The sequence below is a fragment of the Mytilus californianus genome, unplaced genomic scaffold (genome assembly GCF_021869535.1).
Source record: "Mytilus californianus isolate M0D057914Y unplaced genomic scaffold, xbMytCali1.0.p SCAF_39, whole genome shotgun sequence".
NCBI classification, from domain to species: domain Eukaryota; kingdom Metazoa; phylum Mollusca; class Bivalvia; order Mytilida; family Mytilidae; genus Mytilus; species Mytilus californianus.
In genome coordinates this window covers 371,339-390,618 of record NW_026262689.1, presented here as the reverse complement: position 1 = coordinate 390,618, position 19,280 = coordinate 371,339, and the positions used below count along the sequence as shown (strand labels likewise).

General features: G+C 30.0%; 1 long non-coding RNA gene across 1 annotated transcript in view; it reads right to left on the bottom strand.

The window, feature by feature from the left end:
* Positions 1-74: 74 nt before the first annotated feature.
* Positions 75-19,280, bottom strand: part of LOC127736879 (uncharacterized) — a 28,526-nt gene continuing 9,320 nt past the window's right edge. Inside the window, exon 2 of the long non-coding RNA XR_007999232.1 lies at positions 75-813. This is a non-coding gene — a long non-coding RNA (uncharacterized LOC127736879). The remainder of the gene's footprint in view (positions 814-19,280) is intronic.

Below are 19,280 nucleotides of genomic sequence, written 5' to 3'. Positions count from 1 at the left end.
CAGAATTTTTTTTTTTAATTATCTGGTTTATCAGTTCAAATAAAGACAGAAGAAATCTATCTATTACTAAAATATAACTGTTCTGAACTGCATTTTATTTAATAGACGTATAGCACTGTCAACATGTACAATGTACCTGACAACAACCAGGCAACAATCTTTTAGTTCACAAGTACAACAGCTTGATCCATATGTGATCCAAAATGTGCAGAATGCTATTATGGTGGGAGGTTCAAATTCACTTTATACTTCTCTACTTTGAATATTATATCCTATATCACCTTCATTGCTGGTGATCATCATGTCATGTACATGTAGAACTTATTTTTAAACTTCTATAAATGGAAACCAGATTGGTCAAATATGTCTTCATAACGAGTTGAAAATATGGAATGTCTTGGACTAGGTACTGTGGCTTCCAAAGATTTAAAGTTTGTCTGATGGTCTTAAATCTGTATTGTATATGACTGTTACATGTATAAATGAAAAAGGCTTTTATATCTTTGCTTTTGTACAGACATCATTGACATTTATATTAGCAAACAATTTGCATTTCCTGGCATATCTATTTGTTTGGCGGCTGAACATTTCCAAATGCATGTTTCATGTTTTTCACATCCTTTTTAGTTTTCTGATGAAAATGCTGTTGCTTCCAGTTGATACAGATTCTATAGCTGAGCCTGTGTCTGGCCATTTCTTTATGTCTAGCATGTGTGTGAATTATTCACAGTGACTCTCAATTTCATTTCCCCAAACTTTCTGTGTCTGATTCCTTTCAATGAAGCTATATAGACCAGGGAAGAATGTCTGCTCCTGAAACATGTGAAATATCAATTTAAATATATTTATGGAATATTTTGATTTCAAAACAATGCTGACTCCATTATAAAGCTTATTTAAGATTATTTAACATCCGTTTCAGAGGAACTCATTTAATTTTTTTCTTTAATAATTATTACTAGCTTTTCCAGACTAAAAGATGAAGAAAAAATGTACATGCATGTTTGTTTAGGTTTTCCCTACCTACATGTACATACCATGTTACTTAATACTAGTGTTTATTCAAACACATTTTAATTGATATGTTCCTCTGGTTAATGACGGAATGTTTTATTAAATAAATGTTACTTACAGATATACATGTAGGTTATCTAAAAGTAAATTTATAAATTGACACTGTGAATCCATTTCTAGGATCCACATCTTCTTATCTTTGAACATTTTTTGGGGAAATGAAAACACTGGCCCTTGAGTAATCCTTTTTGGGATTAGTCCTTGAGGTGTGGATTCCCTAATCAAATTTGTACGTACATGTATTTATTATCAGAATCTGTACACAAATCTTTAAACTTGTATTTCATTTCATTTCACATTTTTTACTTTTTGTTTAGCATCATCATTTCCAGACATTAATCTTATAAGATACCTATTGATTTTGTTTGATGGTTGGTTGTTTTCTGAACAATTTAACATACATGTATGTACTATGATAGAGATAGCCTCGTCTGTCTTGTTCTATATATTGATCAAGTATATGTATTAGACATGTTGAATTTAAAGATAGAGTATTCTATCAGTCAAGAGCATAATTACTTAATCAAGTCTTCAAAATTATTTATACTAGTAATGTTACAAATGAAAACAAAGCAGTGGCAGACCCAGAAATTTTCTTCATAATGGGGGCCTGTACAGCCATGCTTCAGTGATTCCCTATATAAACAACCAAATTTTTCCAAAAAAGGAGGCCTGAGCCCCCTGAGCTCCCCCTCTAAATCTGCCTCTGCAAAGTTACTCAATCATGTAGTTAAAGCTAAATATTTGAGTATAAAAGACTACAATAAATGGGGAATGTGTCCATAGGACACAGATGATGCCCACTTTTGCAGATCATATAAAGTTATAAAACAACATAACTGAAGAACGGTAAAAGTGATGCTACCCAAATTTGTGCTTGATCTGAGTTTTTTTGGTAATAAGTATTGTGTATAAGTTTCATAACATTTGGTTGAGGCAAACAAAAGTTAGAGAATGGAAACGAAAAATTCAGCAATTATACCATTTGTTCTGGAACGGTTAAAGTAACACTTTTTGCCTCTTTCAACTGATTTTTATAGTTCGTTCTTATATTGTTCTGTTACACCACTGTCCTAGGTTAGGGGGAGGGTTGGGATCCCGCTAACATGTTTAACCCTGCCATATTCTGTATGTATGTGCCTGTCCCAAGTCAGGAGCCTGTAATTCAGTGGTTGTCGTTTGTTTATGTGTTACATACTTCTTATTCGTTCGGTTTTTTTTTACATAAATTAGGCTGTTAGTTTTTCTTGTTTGATTGTTTTACATTGTCATTTCGGGGCCTTTTATAGCTGACTGTGCGATATGGGCTTTGCTCATTGTTGAAGGCTGTACGGTGACCTATAGTTGTTAATTTCTGTGTCATTTGGTCTCTTGTGGAGAGTTGTCTCATTGGCAATAATACCACATCTTCTTTTTTATATGTACATAAACAGGATGAAGTTATTTTTCTCACAAAGCATTAAACTAATATTTAATGAACACTGAAACACTAATTGCCATTCTGACCCACTGTAGCCGAGTCCAAGAATAGTGAACAATTAATTTCTTTCTTGGCAGAAAATTTCCCCTAACAATTATCTGGAGCACCACATGATATCAACATGTATCAGTGTGTGACAGAAGTAAAAAAAGTATGCTGATATTAAAACTTCTTCTGCATGTGCTGGCATAAGTATACATGTGGTCCGAGTACACAGTTATTTCGTAGTGCATTTCTTTTAGACAATAAATGAAAATTAAAAAAATCCCACCTGCGCTTTCTCAATAATATTTTTACAGTGTGTTGTACTACTTTTGGGACAAATTATATCAAAATTATAGAAAACTTCATCGGCTCTAACTCAAAATATGGACAATTTCATGTTAAGGGGGTCTTCAAATCTTTTGACAGCTTCCGAAGTGCTAATTTTTAACATTTTTCAGCTGGACCAAATCACTACTTTACTTTAAAATTCATGACCCAAATTTTTTTACAGTGTCATTTCACCCCCCTACTTACTATTTGAGTCATAAAACATGGAGAAATAAATTTGGAAGGGGTATAAAAAAAATCGACAAGTAACACACTGTCCACACTAGGGACTATATTCGTGGACAACGAAAATCAAAGGACGATAACTGTGTACCCGGACCTAATAGGGTAGAAAAAGTTGACCAATCTTAATGAAACTTGGTATGATCAAAGCTTAATAAATTATAAGACTGCTTACAAAGTTTCATGGCAATAGGATATATATTATAGACAATATGACTAATTCTATATTCAACTTTGCGTGTTAAATTTAGACGTTAAAATTGAAAATTTTCAACTACCAACATTTGGGGCTTAAAAAATTAAAATATTGCAAAAGAATACTTTTGAAATGCCTTAATATATTATGTATTATGTATTAAAAGCAATAGAGTACTCATTTGATTTATCAGACTTATCATAATTATTAAAAAGTCAAATTTATATGAGCCTGTGGCTAAAAATGGAGGTTTTCCAATGAAGGGGGGCCTTACATGAAGATGTAATATTTTCCAGCAATTTTAAATTTGTAAAGCTTTTTGGTTATAATTAATCCTTACATATGTATTTAATGTACTTTAAATGGAAAGAAAACTTACAAATAACATATCACATTAGTTTAAAAGGGTCTTAGGCCAAGTAAGACTGAAAATAATTTAGGGTCAATTTAGGCCGTATCACATATTTACATTTAAAAATGCATATTGAAGCTATAGGAAATAAAATTTTGTGTCTTTTCTATCATTTCTATGCTCAGGTGACATGATACAATAAATCTGAGCACAAAAAGACTCTTGCATTCAACTTTTTTTGCAGACAGTATGGTCTGATACAAAGATTTTTCACTTTTTAGTGAAAAACATGCATGCAATTTTAGTCTCAACAGGCTTGTATTTGAACCACTTGCTATCCTACAGAAGAAAAGAAAGATATTATGTGACATAAAACAGGTACAAAAGACATTGTTAAGTGCTTTTTATACAAATTTAGTGAGGTCTTTATAATGGACTTCAACTTTTATGTTCCAAGCTCCTCACATTTAACTTGATCCAAACAGGGCGTTAGACGAGGATCATATATACAACACATTTTGCACAAATTGTCCAAGATAATCTTCTTTTCTGTAGATTCAGAGTTCACAAATGAGTAATACAACTGGATTGAAGCATAGAAACACAAATATTGACACATAAAAACCTGTCAGATAGAAAGTCAGAATGCCACTTATGCATCAAAATTGAAAAAGCTATGAAATGCTTATTTTGACCATAAAATGCCAAAATTGGTCATTTTTGCAGAAATTCTATCAAATAAAAGTTTAAATCCTTTAGTTTTATGCTTTTTGATAAATTGACACCATTAAATCATTCAGGGAAGTTGCCAAAGTACAGATTCTATATTTCCTGATTTCATCTAATAGGGTAGAAAAAGTTGACCAATCTTAATGAAACTTGGTATGATCAAAGCTTAATAAATTATAAGACTGCTTACAAAGTTTCATGGCAATAGGATATATATTATAGACAATATGACTAATTCTATATTCAACTTTGCGTTTTAAATTTAGACGTTAAAATTGAAAATTTTCAACTACCAACATTTGGGGCTTAAAAAATTAAAATATTGCAAAAGAATACTTTTGAAATGCCTTAATATATTATGTATTATGTATTAAAAGCAATAGAGTACTCATTTGATTTATCAGACTTATCATAATTATTAAAAAGTCAAATTTATATGAGCCTGTGGCTAAAAATGGAGGTTTTCCAATGAAGGGGGGCCTTACATGAAGATGTAATATTTTCCAGCAATTTTAAATTTGTAAAGCTTTTTGGTTATAATTAATCCTTACATATGTATTTAATGTACTTTAAATGGAAAGAAAACTTACAAATAACATATCACATTAGTTTAAAAGGGTCTTAGGCCAAGTAAGACTGAAAATAATTTAGGGTCAATTTAGGCCGTATCACATATTTACATTTAAAAATGCATATTGAAGCTATAGGAAATAAAATTTTGTGTCTTTTCTATCATTTCTATGCTCAGGTGACATGATACAATAAATCTGAGCACAAAAAGACTCTTGCATTCAACTTTTTTTGCAGACAGTATGGTCTGATACAAAGATTTTTCACTTTTTAGTGAAAAACATGCATGCAATTTTAGTCTCAACAGGCTTGTATTTGAACCACTTGCTATCCTACAGAAGAAAAGAAAGATATTATGTGACATAAAACAGGTACAAAAGACATTGTTAAGTGCTTTTTATACAAATTTAGTGAGGTCTTTATAATGGACTTCAACTTTTATGTTCCAAGCTCCTCACATTTAACTTGATCCAAACAGGGCGTTAGACGAGGATCATATATACAACACATTTTGCACAAATTGTCCAAGATAATCTTCTTTTCTGTAGATTCAGAGTTCACAAATGAGTAATACAACTGGATTGAAGCATAGAAACACAAATATTGACACATAAAAACCTGTCAGATAGAAAGTCAGAATGCCACTTATGCATCAAAATTGAAAAAGCTATGAAATGCTTATTTTGACCATAAAATGCCAAAATTGGTCATTTTTGCAGAAATTCTATCAAATAAAAGTTTAAATCCTTTAGTTTTATGCTTTTTGATAAATTGACACCATTAAATCATTCAGGGAAGTTGCCAAAGTACAGATTCTATATTTCCTGATTTCATCTAATAGGGTAGAAAAAGTTGACCAATCTTAATGAAACTTGGTATGATCAAAGCTTAATAAATTATAAGACTGCTTACAAAGTTTCATGGCAATAGGATATATATTATAGACAATATGACTAATTCTATATTCAACTTTGCGTTTTAAATTTAGACGTTAAAATTGAAAATTTTCAACTACCAACATTTGGGGCTTAAAAAATTAAAATATTGCAAAAGAATACTTTTGAAATGCCTTAATATATTATGTATTATGTATTAAAAGCAATAGAGTACTCATTTGATTTATCAGACTTATCATAATTATTAAAAAGTCAAATTTATATGAGCCTGTGGCTAAAAATGGAGGTTTTCCAATGAAGGGGGGCCTTACATGAAGATGTAATATTTTCCAGCAATTTTAAATTTGTAAAGCTTTTTGGTTATAATTAATCCTTACATATGTATTTAATGTACTTTAAATGGAAAGAAAACTTACAAATAACATATCACATTAGTTTAAAAGGGTCTTAGGCCAAGTAAGACTGAAAATAATTTAGGGTCAATTTAGGCCGTATCACATATTTACATTTAAAAATGCATATTGAAGCTATAGGAAATAAAATTTTGTGTCTTTTCTATCATTTCTATGCTCAGGTGACATGATACAATAAATCTGAGCACAAAAAGACTCTTGCATTCAACTTTTTTTGCAGACAGTATGGTCTGATACAAAGATTTTTCACTTTTTAGTGAAAAACATGCATGCAATTTTAGTCTCAACAGGCTTGTATTTGAACCACTTGCTATCCTACAGAAGAAAAGAAAGATATTATGTGACATAAAACAGGTACAAAAGACATTGTTAAGTGCTTTTTATACAAATTTAGTGAGGTCTTTATAATGGACTTCAACTTTTATGTTCCAAGCTCCTCACATTTAACTTGATCCAAACAGGGCGTTAGACGAGGATCATATATACAACACATTTTGCACAAATTGTCCAAGATAATCTTCTTTTCTGTAGATTCAGAGTTCACAAATGAGTAATACAACTGGATTGAAGCATAGAAACACAAATATTGACACATAAAAACCTGTCAGATAGAAAGTCAGAATGCCACTTATGCATCAAAATTGAAAAAGCTATGAAATGCTTATTTTGACCATAAAATGCCAAAATTGGTCATTTTTGCAGAAATTCTATCAAATAAAAGTTTAAATCCTTTAGTTTTATGCTTTTTGATAAATTGACACCATTAAATCATTCAGGGAAGTTGCCAAAGTACAGATTCTATATTTCCTGATTTCATCTAATAGGGTAGAAAAAGTTGACCAATCTTAATGAAACTTGGTATGATCAAAGCTTAATAAATTATAAGACTGCTTTCAAAGTTTCATGGCAATAGGATATATATTATAGACAATATGACTAATTCTATATTCAACTTTGCGTGTTAAATTTAGACGTTAAAATTGAAAATTTTCAACTACCAACATTTGGGGCTTAAAAAATTAAAATATTGCAAAAGAATACTTTTGAAATGCCTTAATATATTATGTATTATGTATTAAAAGCAATAGAGTACTCATTTGATTTATCAGACTTATCATAATTATTAAAAAGTCAAATTTATATGAGCCTGTGGCTAAAAATGGAGGTTTTCCAATGAAGGGGGGCCTTACATGAAGATGTAATATTTTCCAGCAATTTTAAATTTGTAAAGCTTTTTGGTTATAATTAATCCTTACATATGTATTTAATGTACTTTAAATGGAAAGAAAACTTACAAATAACATATCACATTAGTTTAAAAGGGTCTTAGGCCAAGTAAGACTGAAAATAATTTAGGGTCAATTTAGGCCGTATCACATATTTACATTTAAAAATGCATATTGAAGCTATAGGAAATAAAATTTTGTGTCTTTTCTATCATTTCTATGCTCAGGTGACATGATACAATAAATCTGAGCACAAAAAGACTCTTGCATTCAACTTTTTTTGCAGACAGTATGGTCTGATACAAAGATTTTTCACTTTTTAGTGAAAAACATGCATGCAATTTTAGTCTCAACAGGCTTGTATTTGAACCACTTGCTATCCTACAGAAGAAAAGAAAGATATTATGTGACATAAAACAGGTACAAAAGACATTGTTAAGTGCTTTTTATACAAATTTAGTGAGGTCTTTATAATGGACTTCAACTTTTATGTTCCAAGCTCCTCACATTTAACTTGATCCAAACAGGGCGTTAGACGAGGATCATATATACAACACATTTTGCACAAATTGTCCAAGATAATCTTCTTTTCTGTAGATTCAGAGTTCACAAATGAGTAATACAACTGGATTGAAGCATAGAAACACAAATATTGACACATAAAAACCTGTCAGATAGAAAGTCAGAATGCCACTTATGCATCAAAATTGAAAAAGCTATGAAATGCTTATTTTGACCATAAAATGCCAAAATTGGTCATTTTTGCAGAAATTCTATCAAATAAAAGTTTAAATCCTTTAGTTTTATGCTTTTTGATAAATTGACACCATTAAATCATTCAGGGAAGTTGCCAAAGTACAGATTCTATATTTCCTGATTTCATCTAATAGGGTAGAAAAAGTTGACCAATCTTAATGAAACTTGGTATGATCAAAGCTTAATAAATTATAAGACTGCTTTCAAAGTTTCATGGCAATAGGATATATATTATAGACAATATGACTAATTCTATATTCAACTTTGCGTGTTAAATTTAGACGTTAAAATTGAAAATTTTCAACTACCAACATTTGGGGCTTAAAAAATTAAAATATTGCAAAAGAATACTTTTGAAATGCCTTAATATATTATGTATTATGTATTAAAAGCAATAGAGTACTCATTTGATTTATCAGACTTATCATAATTATTAAAAAGTCAAATTTATATGAGCCTGTGGCTAAAAATGGAGGTTTTCCAATGAAGGGGGGCCTTACATGAAGATGTAATATTTTCCAGCAATTTTAAATTTGTAAAGCTTTTTGGTTATAATTAATCCTTACATATGTATTTAATGTACTTTAAATGGAAAGAAAACTTACAAATAACATATCACATTAGTTTAAAAGGGTCTTAGGCCAAGTAAGACTGAAAATAATTTAGGGTCAATTTAGGCCGTATCACATATTTACATTTAAAAATGCATATTGAAGCTATAGGAAATAAAATTTTGTGTCTTTTCTATCATTTCTATGCTCAGGTGACATGATACAATAAATCTGAGCACAAAAAGACTCTTGCATTCAACTTTTTTTGCAGACAGTATGGTCTGATACAAAGATTTTTCACTTTTTAGTGAAAAACATGCATGCAATTTTAGTCTCAACAGGCTTGTATTTGAACCACTTGCTATCCTACAGAAGAAAAGAAAGATATTATGTGACATAAAACAGGTACAAAAGACATTGTTAAGTGCTTTTTATACAAATTTAGTGAGGTCTTTATAATGGACTTCAACTTTTATGTTCCAAGCTCCTCACATTTAACTTGATCCAAACAGGGCGTTAGACGAGGATCATATATACAACACATTTTGCACAAATTGTCCAAGATAATCTTCTTTTCTGTAGATTCAGAGTTCACAAATGAGTAATACAACTGGATTGAAGCATAGAAACACAAATATTGACACATAAAAACCTGTCAGATAGAAAGTCAGAATGCCACTTATGCATCAAAATTGAAAAAGCTATGAAATGCTTATTTTGACCATAAAATGCCAAAATTGGTCATTTTTGCAGAAATTCTATCAAATAAAAGTTTAAATCCTTTAGTTTTATGCTTTTTGATAAATTGACACCATTAAATCATTCAGGGAAGTTGCCAAAGTACAGATTCTATATTTCCTGATTTCATCTCTTAGGTCCGAGTACACAGTTATTTCGTAGTGCATTTCTTTTAGACAATAAATGAAAATTAAAAAAATCCCACCTGCGCTTTCTCAATAATATTTTTACAGTGTGTTGTACTACTTTTGGGACAAATTATATCAAAATTATAGAAAACTTCATCGGCTCTAACTCAAAATATGGACAATTTCATGTTAAGGGGGTCTTCAAATCTTTTGACAGCTTCCGAAGTGCTAATTTTTAACATTTTTCAGCTGGACCAAATCACTACTTTACTTTAAAATTCATGACCCAAATTTTTTTACAGTGTCATTTCACCCCCCTACTTACTATTTGAGTCATAAAACATGGAGAAATAAATTTGGAAGGGGTATAAAAAAAATCGACAAGTAACACACTGTCCACACTAGGGACTATATTCGTGGACAACGAAAATCAAAGGACGATAACTGTGTACCCGGACCTAATAGGGTAGAAAAAGTTGACCAATCTTAATGAAACTTGGTATGATCAAAGCTTAATAAATTATAAGACTGCTTACAAAGTTTCATGGCAATAGGATATATATTATAGACAATATGACTAATTCTATATTCAACTTTGCGTGTTAAATTTAGACGTTAAAATTGAAAATTTTCAACTACCAACATTTGGGGCTTAAAAAATTAAAATATTGCAAAAGAATACTTTTGAAATGCCTTAATATATTATGTATTATGTATTAAAAGCAATAGAGTACTCATTTGATTTATCAGACTTATCATAATTATTAAAAAGTCAAATTTATATGAGCCTGTGGCTAAAAATGGAGGTTTTCCAATGAAGGGGGGCCTTACATGAAGATGTAATATTTTCCAGCAATTTTAAATTTGTAAAGCTTTTTGGTTATAATTAATCCTTACATATGTATTTAATGTACTTTAAATGGAAAGAAAACTTACAAATAACATATCACATTAGTTTAAAAGGGTCTTAGGCCAAGTAAGACTGAAAATAATTTAGGGTCAATTTAGGCCGTATCACATATTTACATTTAAAAATGCATATTGAAGCTATAGGAAATAAAATTTTGTGTCTTTTCTATCATTTCTATGCTCAGGTGACATGATACAATAAATCTGAGCACAAAAAGACTCTTGCATTCAACTTTTTTTGCAGACAGTATGGTCTGATACAAAGATTTTTCACTTTTTAGTGAAAAACATGCATGCAATTTTAGTCTCAACAGGCTTGTATTTGAACCACTTGCTATCCTACAGAAGAAAAGAAAGATATTATGTGACATAAAACAGGTACAAAAGACATTGTTAAGTGCTTTTTATACAAATTTAGTGAGGTCTTTATAATGGACTTCAACTTTTATGTTCCAAGCTCCTCACATTTAACTTGATCCAAACAGGGCGTTAGACGAGGATCATATATACAACACATTTTGCACAAATTGTCCAAGATAATCTTCTTTTCTGTAGATTCAGAGTTCACAAATGAGTAATACAACTGGATTGAAGCATAGAAACACAAATATTGACACATAAAAACCTGTCAGATAGAAAGTCAGAATGCCACTTATGCATCAAAATTGAAAAAGCTATGAAATGCTTATTTTGACCATAAAATGCCAAAATTGGTCATTTTTGCAGAAATTCTATCAAATAAAAGTTTAAATCCTTTAGTTTTATGCTTTTTGATAAATTGACACCATTAAATCATTCAGGGAAGTTGCCAAAGTACAGATTCTATATTTCCTGATTTCATCTAATAGGGTAGAAAAAGTTGACCAATCTTAATGAAACTTGGTATGATCAAAGCTTAATAAATTATAAGACTGCTTACAAAGTTTCATGGCAATAGGATATATATTATAGACAATATGACTAATTCTATATTCAACTTTGCGTGTTAAATTTAGACGTTAAAATTGAAAATTTTCAACTACCAACATTTGGGGCTTAAAAAATTAAAATATTGCAAAAGAATACTTTTGAAATGCCTTAATATATTATGTATTATGTATTAAAAGCAATAGAGTACTCATTTGATTTATCAGACTTATCATAATTATTAAAAAGTCAAATTTATATGAGCCTGTGGCTAAAAATGGAGGTTTTCCAATGAAGGGGGGCCTTACATGAAGATGTAATATTTTCCAGCAATTTTAAATTTGTAAAGCTTTTTGGTTATAATTAATCCTTACATATGTATTTAATGTACTTTAAATGGAAAGAAAACTTACAAATAACATATCACATTAGTTTAAAAGGGTCTTAGGCCAAGTAAGACTGAAAATAATTTAGGGTCAATTTAGGCCGTATCACATATTTACATTTAAAAATGCATATTGAAGCTATAGGAAATAAAATTTTGTGTCTTTTCTATCATTTCTATGCTCAGGTGACATGATACAATAAATCTGAGCACAAAAAGACTCTTGCATTCAACTTTTTTTGCAGACAGTATGGTCTGATACAAAGATTTTTCACTTTTTAGTGAAAAACATGCATGCAATTTTAGTCTCAACAGGCTTGTATTTGAACCACTTGCTATCCTACAGAAGAAAAGAAAGATATTATGTGACATAAAACAGGTACAAAAGACATTGTTAAGTGCTTTTTATACAAATTTAGTGAGGTCTTTATAATGGACTTCAACTTTTATGTTCCAAGCTCCTCACATTTAACTTGATCCAAACAGGGCGTTAGACGAGGATCATATATACAACACATTTTGCACAAATTGTCCAAGATAATCTTCTTTTCTGTAGATTCAGAGTTCACAAATGAGTAATACAACTGGATTGAAGCATAGAAACACAAATATTGACACATAAAAACCTGTCAGATAGAAAGTCAGAATGCCACTTATGCATCAAAATTGAAAAAGCTATGAAATGCTTATTTTGACCATAAAATGCCAAAATTGGTCATTTTTGCAGAAATTCTATCAAATAAAAGTTTAAATCCTTTAGTTTTATGCTTTTTGATAAATTGACACCATTAAATCATTCAGGGAAGTTGCCAAAGTACAGATTCTATATTTCCTGATTTCATCTAATAGGGTAGAAAAAGTTGACCAATCTTAATGAAACTTGGTATGATCAAAGCTTAATAAATTATAAGACTGCTTACAAAGTTTCATGGCAATAGGATATATATTATAGACAATATGACTAATTCTATATTCAACTTTGCGTTTTAAATTTAGACGTTAAAATTGAAAATTTTCAACTACCAACATTTGGGGCTTAAAAAATTAAAATATTGCAAAAGAATACTTTTGAAATGCCTTAATATATTATGTATTATGTATTAAAAGCAATAGAGTACTCATTTGATTTATCAGACTTATCATAATTATTAAAAAGTCAAATTTATATGAGCCTGTGGCTAAAAATGGAGGTTTTCCAATGAAGGGGGGCCTTACATGAAGATGTAATATTTTCCAGCAATTTTAAATTTGTAAAGCTTTTTGGTTATAATTAATCCTTACATATGTATTTAATGTACTTTAAATGGAAAGAAAACTTACAAATAACATATCACATTAGTTTAAAAGGGTCTTAGGCCAAGTAAGACTGAAAATAATTTAGGGTCAATTTAGGCCGTATCACATATTTACATTTAAAAATGCATATTGAAGCTATAGGAAATAAAATTTTGTGTCTTTTCTATCATTTCTATGCTCAGGTGATATGATACAATAAATCTGAGCACAAAAAGACTCTTGCATTCAACTTTTTTTGCAGACAGTATGGTCTGATACAAAGATTTTTCACTTTTTAGTGAAAAACATGCATGCAATTTTAGTCTCAACAGGCTTGTATTTGAACCACTTGCTATCCTACAGAAGAAAAGAAAGATATTATGTGACATAAAACAGGTACAAAAGACATTGTTAAGTGCTTTTTATACAAATTTAGTGAGGTCTTTATAATGGACTTCAACTTTTATGTTCCAAGCTCCTCACATTTAACTTGATCCAAACAGGGCGTTAGACGAGGATCATATATACAACACATTTTGCACAAATTGTCCAAGATAATCTTCTTTTCTGTAGATTCAGAGTTCACAAATGAGTAATACAACTGGATTGAAGCATAGAAACACAAATATTGACACATAAAAACCTGTCAGATAGAAAGTCAGAATGCCACTTATGCATCAAAATTGAAAAAGCTATGAAATGCTTATTTTGACCATAAAATGCCAAAATTGGTCATTTTTGCAGAAATTCTATCAAATAAAAGTTTAAATCCTTTAGTTTTATGCTTTTTGATAAATTGACACCATTAAATCATTCAGGGAAGTTGCCAAAGTACAGATTCTATATTTCCTGATTTCATCTCTTAGGTCCGAGTACACAGTTATTTCGTAGTGCATTTCTTTTAGACAATAAATGAAAATTAAAAAAATCCCACCTGCGCTTTCTCAATAATATTTTTACAGTGTGTTGTACTACTTTTGGGACAAATTATATCAAAATTATAGAAAACTTCATCGGCTCTAACTCAAAATATGGACAATTTCATGTTAAGGGGGTCTTCAAATCTTTTGACAGCTTCCGAAGTGCTAATTTTTAACATTTTTCAGCTGGACCAAATCACTACTTTACTTTAAAATTCATGACCCAAATTTTTTTACAGTGTCATTTCACCCCCCTACTTACTATTTGAGTCATAAAACATGGAGAAATAAATTTGGAAGGGGTATAAAAAAAATCGACAAGTAACACACTGTCCACACTAGGGACTATATTCGTGGACAACGAAAATCAAAGGACGATAACTGTGTACCCGGACCTAATAGGGTAGAAAAAGTTGACCAATCTTAATGAAACTTGGTATGATCAAAGCTTAATAAATTATAAGACTGCTTACAAAGTTTCATGGCAATAGGATATATATTATAGACAATATGACTAATTCTATATTCAACTTTGCGTGTTAAATTTAGACGTTAAAATTGAAAATTTTCAACTACCAACATTTGGGGCTTAAAAAATTAAAATATTGCAAAAGAATACTTTTGAAATGCCTTAATATATTATGTATTATGTATTAAAAGCAATAGAGTACTCATTTGATTTATCAGACTTATCATAATTATTAAAAAGTCAAATTTATATGAGCCTGTGGCTAAAAATGGAGGTTTTCCAATGAAGGGGGGCCTTACATGAAGATGTAATATTTTCCAGCAATTTTAAATTTGTAAAGCTTTTTGGTTATAATTAATCCTTACATATGTATTTAATGTACTTTAAATGGAAAGAAAACTTACAAATAACATATCACATTAGTTTAAAAGGGTCTTAGGCCAAGTAAGACTGAAAATAATTTAGGGTCAATTTAGGCCGTATCACATATTTACATTTAAAAATGCATATTGAAGCTATAGGAAATAAAATTTTGTGTCTTTTCTATCATTTCTATGCTCAGGTGACATGATACAATAAATCTGAGCACAAAAAGACTCTTGCATTCAACTTTTTTTGCAGACAGTATGGTCTGATACAAAGATTTTTCACTTTTTAGTGAAAAACATGCATGCAATTTTAGTCTCAACAGGCTTGTATTTGAACCACTTGCTATCCTACAGAAGAAAAGAAAGATATTATGTGACATAAAACAGGTACAAAAGACATTGTTAAGTGCTTTTTATACAAATTTAGTGAGGTCTTTATAATGGACTTCAACTTTTATGTTCCAAGCTCCTCACATTTAACTTGATCCAAACAGGGCGTTAGACGAGGATCATATATACAACACATTTTGCACAAATTGTCCAAGATAATCTTCTTTTCTGTAGATTCAGAGTTCACAAATGAGTAATACAACTGGATTGAAGCATAGAAACACAAATATTGACACATAAAAACCTGTCAGATAGAAAGTCAGAATGCCACTTATGCATCAAAATTGAAAAAGCTATGAAATGCTTATTTTGACCATAAAATGCCAAAATTGGTCATTTTTGCAGAAATTCTATCAAATAAAAGTTTAAATCCTTTAGTTTTATGCTTTTTGATAAATTGACACCATTAAATCATTCAGGGAAGTTGCCAAAGTACAGATTCTATATTTCCTGATTTCATCTAATAGGGTAGAAAAAGTTGACCAATCTTAATGAAACTTGGTATGATCAAAGCTTAATAAATTATAAGACTGCTTACAAAGTTTCATGGCAATAGGATATATATTATAGACAATATGACTAATTCTATATTCAACTTTGCGTTTTAAATTTAGACGTTAAAATTGAAAATTTTCAACTACCAACATTTGGGGCTTAAAAAATTAAAATATTGCAAAAGAATACTTTTGAAATGCCTTAATATATTATGTATTATGTATTAAAAGCAATAGAGTACTCATTTGATTTATCAGACTTATCATAATTATTAAAAAGTCAAATTTATATGAGCCTGTGGCTAAAAATGGAGGTTTTCCAATGAAGGGGGGCCTTACATGAAGATGTAATATTTTCCAGCAATTTTAAATTTGTAAAGCTTTTTGGTTATAATTAATCCTTACATATGTATTTAATGTACTTTAAATGGAAAGAAAACTTACAAATAACATATCACATTAGTTTAAAAGGGTCTTAGGCCAAGTAAGACTGAAAATAATTTAGGGTCAATTTAGGCCGTATCACATATTTACATTTAAAAATGCATATTGAAGCTATAGGAAATAAAATTTTGTGTCTTTTCTATCATTTCTATGCTCAGGTGACATGATACAATAAATCTGAGCACAAAAAGACTCTTGCATTCAACTTTTTTTGCAGACAGTATGGTCTGATACAAAGATTTTTCACTTTTTAGTGAAAAACATGCATGCAATTTTAGTCTCAACAGGCTTGTATTTGAACCACTTGCTATCCTACAGAAGAAAAGAAAGATATTATGTGACATAAAACAGGTACAAAAGACATTGTTAAGTGCTTTTTATACAAATTTAGTGAGGTCTTTATAATGGACTTCAACTTTTATGTTCCAAGCTCCTCACATTTAACTTGATCCAAACAGGGCGTTAGACGAGGATCATATATACAACACATTTTGCACAAATTGTCCAAGATAATCTTCTTTTCTGTAGATTCAGAGTTCACAAATGAGTAATACAACTGGATTGAAGCATAGAAACACAAATATTGACACATAAAAACCTGTCAGATAGAAAGTCAGAATGCCACTTATGCATCAAAATTGAAAAAGCTATGAAATGCTTATTTTGACCATAAAATGCCAAAATTGGTCATTTTTGCAGAAATTCTATCAAATAAAAGTTTAAATCCTTTAGTTTTATGCTTTTTGATAAATTGACACCATTAAATCATTCAGGGAAGTTGCCAAAGTACAGATTCTATATTTCCTGATTTCATCTAATAGGGTAGAAAAAGTTGACCAATCTTAATGAAACTTGGTATGATCAAAGCTTAATAAATTATAAGACTGCTTTCAAAGTTTCATGGCAATAGGATATATATTATAGACAATATGACTAATTCTATATTCAACTTTGCGTGTTAAATTTAGACGTTAAAATTGAAAATTTTCAACTACCAACATTTGGGGCTTAAAAAATTAAAATATTGCAAAAGAATACTTTTGAAATGCCTTAATATATTATGTATTATGTATTAAAAGCAATAGAGTACTCATTTGATTTATCAGACTTATCATAATTATTAAAAAGTCAAATTTATATGAGCCTGTGGCTAAAAATGGAGGTTTTCCAATGAAGGGGGGCCTTACATGAAGATGTAATATTTTCCAGCAATTTTAAATTTGTAAAGCTTTTTGGTTATAATTAATCCTTACATATGTATTTAATGTACTTTAAATGGAAAGAAAACTTACAAATAACATATCACATTAGTTTAAAAGGGTCTTAGGCCAAGTAAGACTGAAAATAATTTAGGGTCAATTTAGGCCGTATCACATATTTACATTTAAAAATGCATATTGAAGCTATAGGAAATAAAATTTTGTGTCTTTTCTATCATTTCTATGCTCAGGTGACATGATACAATAAATCTGAGCACAAAAAGACTCTTGCATTCAACTTTTTTTGCAGACAGTATGGTCTGATACAAAGATTTTTCACTTTTTAGTGAAAAACATGCATGCAATTTTAGTCTCAACAGGCTTGTATTTGAACCACTTGCTATCCTACAGAAGAAAAGAAAGATATTATGTGACATAAAACAGGTACAAAAGACATTGTTAAGTGCTTTTTATACAAATTTAGTGAGGTCTTTATAATGGACTTCAACTTTTATGTTCCAAGCTCCTCACATTTAACTTGATCCAAACAGGGCGTTAGACGAGGATCATATATACAACACATTTTGCACAAATTGTCCAAGATAATCTTCTTTTCTGTAGATTCAGAGTTCACAAATGAGTAATACAACTGGATTGAAGCATAGAAACACAAATATTGACACATAAAAACCTGTCAGATAGAAAGTCAGAATGCCACTTATGCATCAAAATTGAAAAAGCTATGAAATGCTTATTTTGACCATAAAATGCCAAAATTGGTCATTTTTGCAGAAATTCTATCAAATAAAAGTTTAAATCCTTTAGTTTTATGCTTTTTGATAAATTGACACCATTAAATCATTCAGGGAAGTTGCCAAAGTACAGATTCTATATTTCCTGATTTCATCTAATAGGGTAGAAAAAGTTGACCAATCTTAATGAAACTTGGTATGATCAAAGCTTAATAAATTATAAGACTGCTTACAAAGTTTCATGGCAATAGGATATATATTATAGACAATATGACTAATTCTATATTCAACTTTGCGTTTTAAATTTAGACGTTAAAATTGAAAATTTTCAACTACCAACATTTGGGGCTTAAAAAATTAAAATATTGCAAAAGAATACTTTTGAAATGCCTTAATATATTATGTATTATGTATTAAAAGCAATAGAGTACTCATTTGATTTATCAGACTTATCATAATTATTAAAAAGTCAAATTTATATGAGCCTGTGGCTAAAAATGGAGGTTTTCCAATGAAGGGGGGCCTTACATGAAGATGTAATATTTTCCAGCAATTTTAAATTTGTAAAGCTTTTTGGTTATAATTAATCCTTACATATGTATTTAATGTACTTTAAATGGAAAGAAAACTTACAAATAACATATCACATTAGTTTAAAAGGGTCTTAGGCCAAGTAAGACTGAAAATAATTTAGGGTCAATTTAGGCCGTATCACATATTTACATTTAAAAATGCATATTGAAGCTATAGGAAATAAAATTTTGTGTCTTTTCTATCATTTCTATGCTCAGGTGACATGATACAATAAATCTGAGCACAAAAAGACTCTTGCATTCAACTTTTTTTGCAGACAGTATGGTCTGATACAAAGATTTTTCACTTTTTAGTGAAAAACATGCATGCAATTTTAGTCTCAACAGGCTTGTATTTGAACCACTTGCTATCCTACAGAAGAAAAGAAAGATATTATGTGACATAAAACAGGTACAAAAGACATTGTTAAGTGCTTTTTATACAAATTTAGTGAGGTCTTTATAATGGACTTCAACTTTTATGTTCCAAGCTCCTCACATTTAACTTGATCCAAACAGGGCGTTAGACGAGG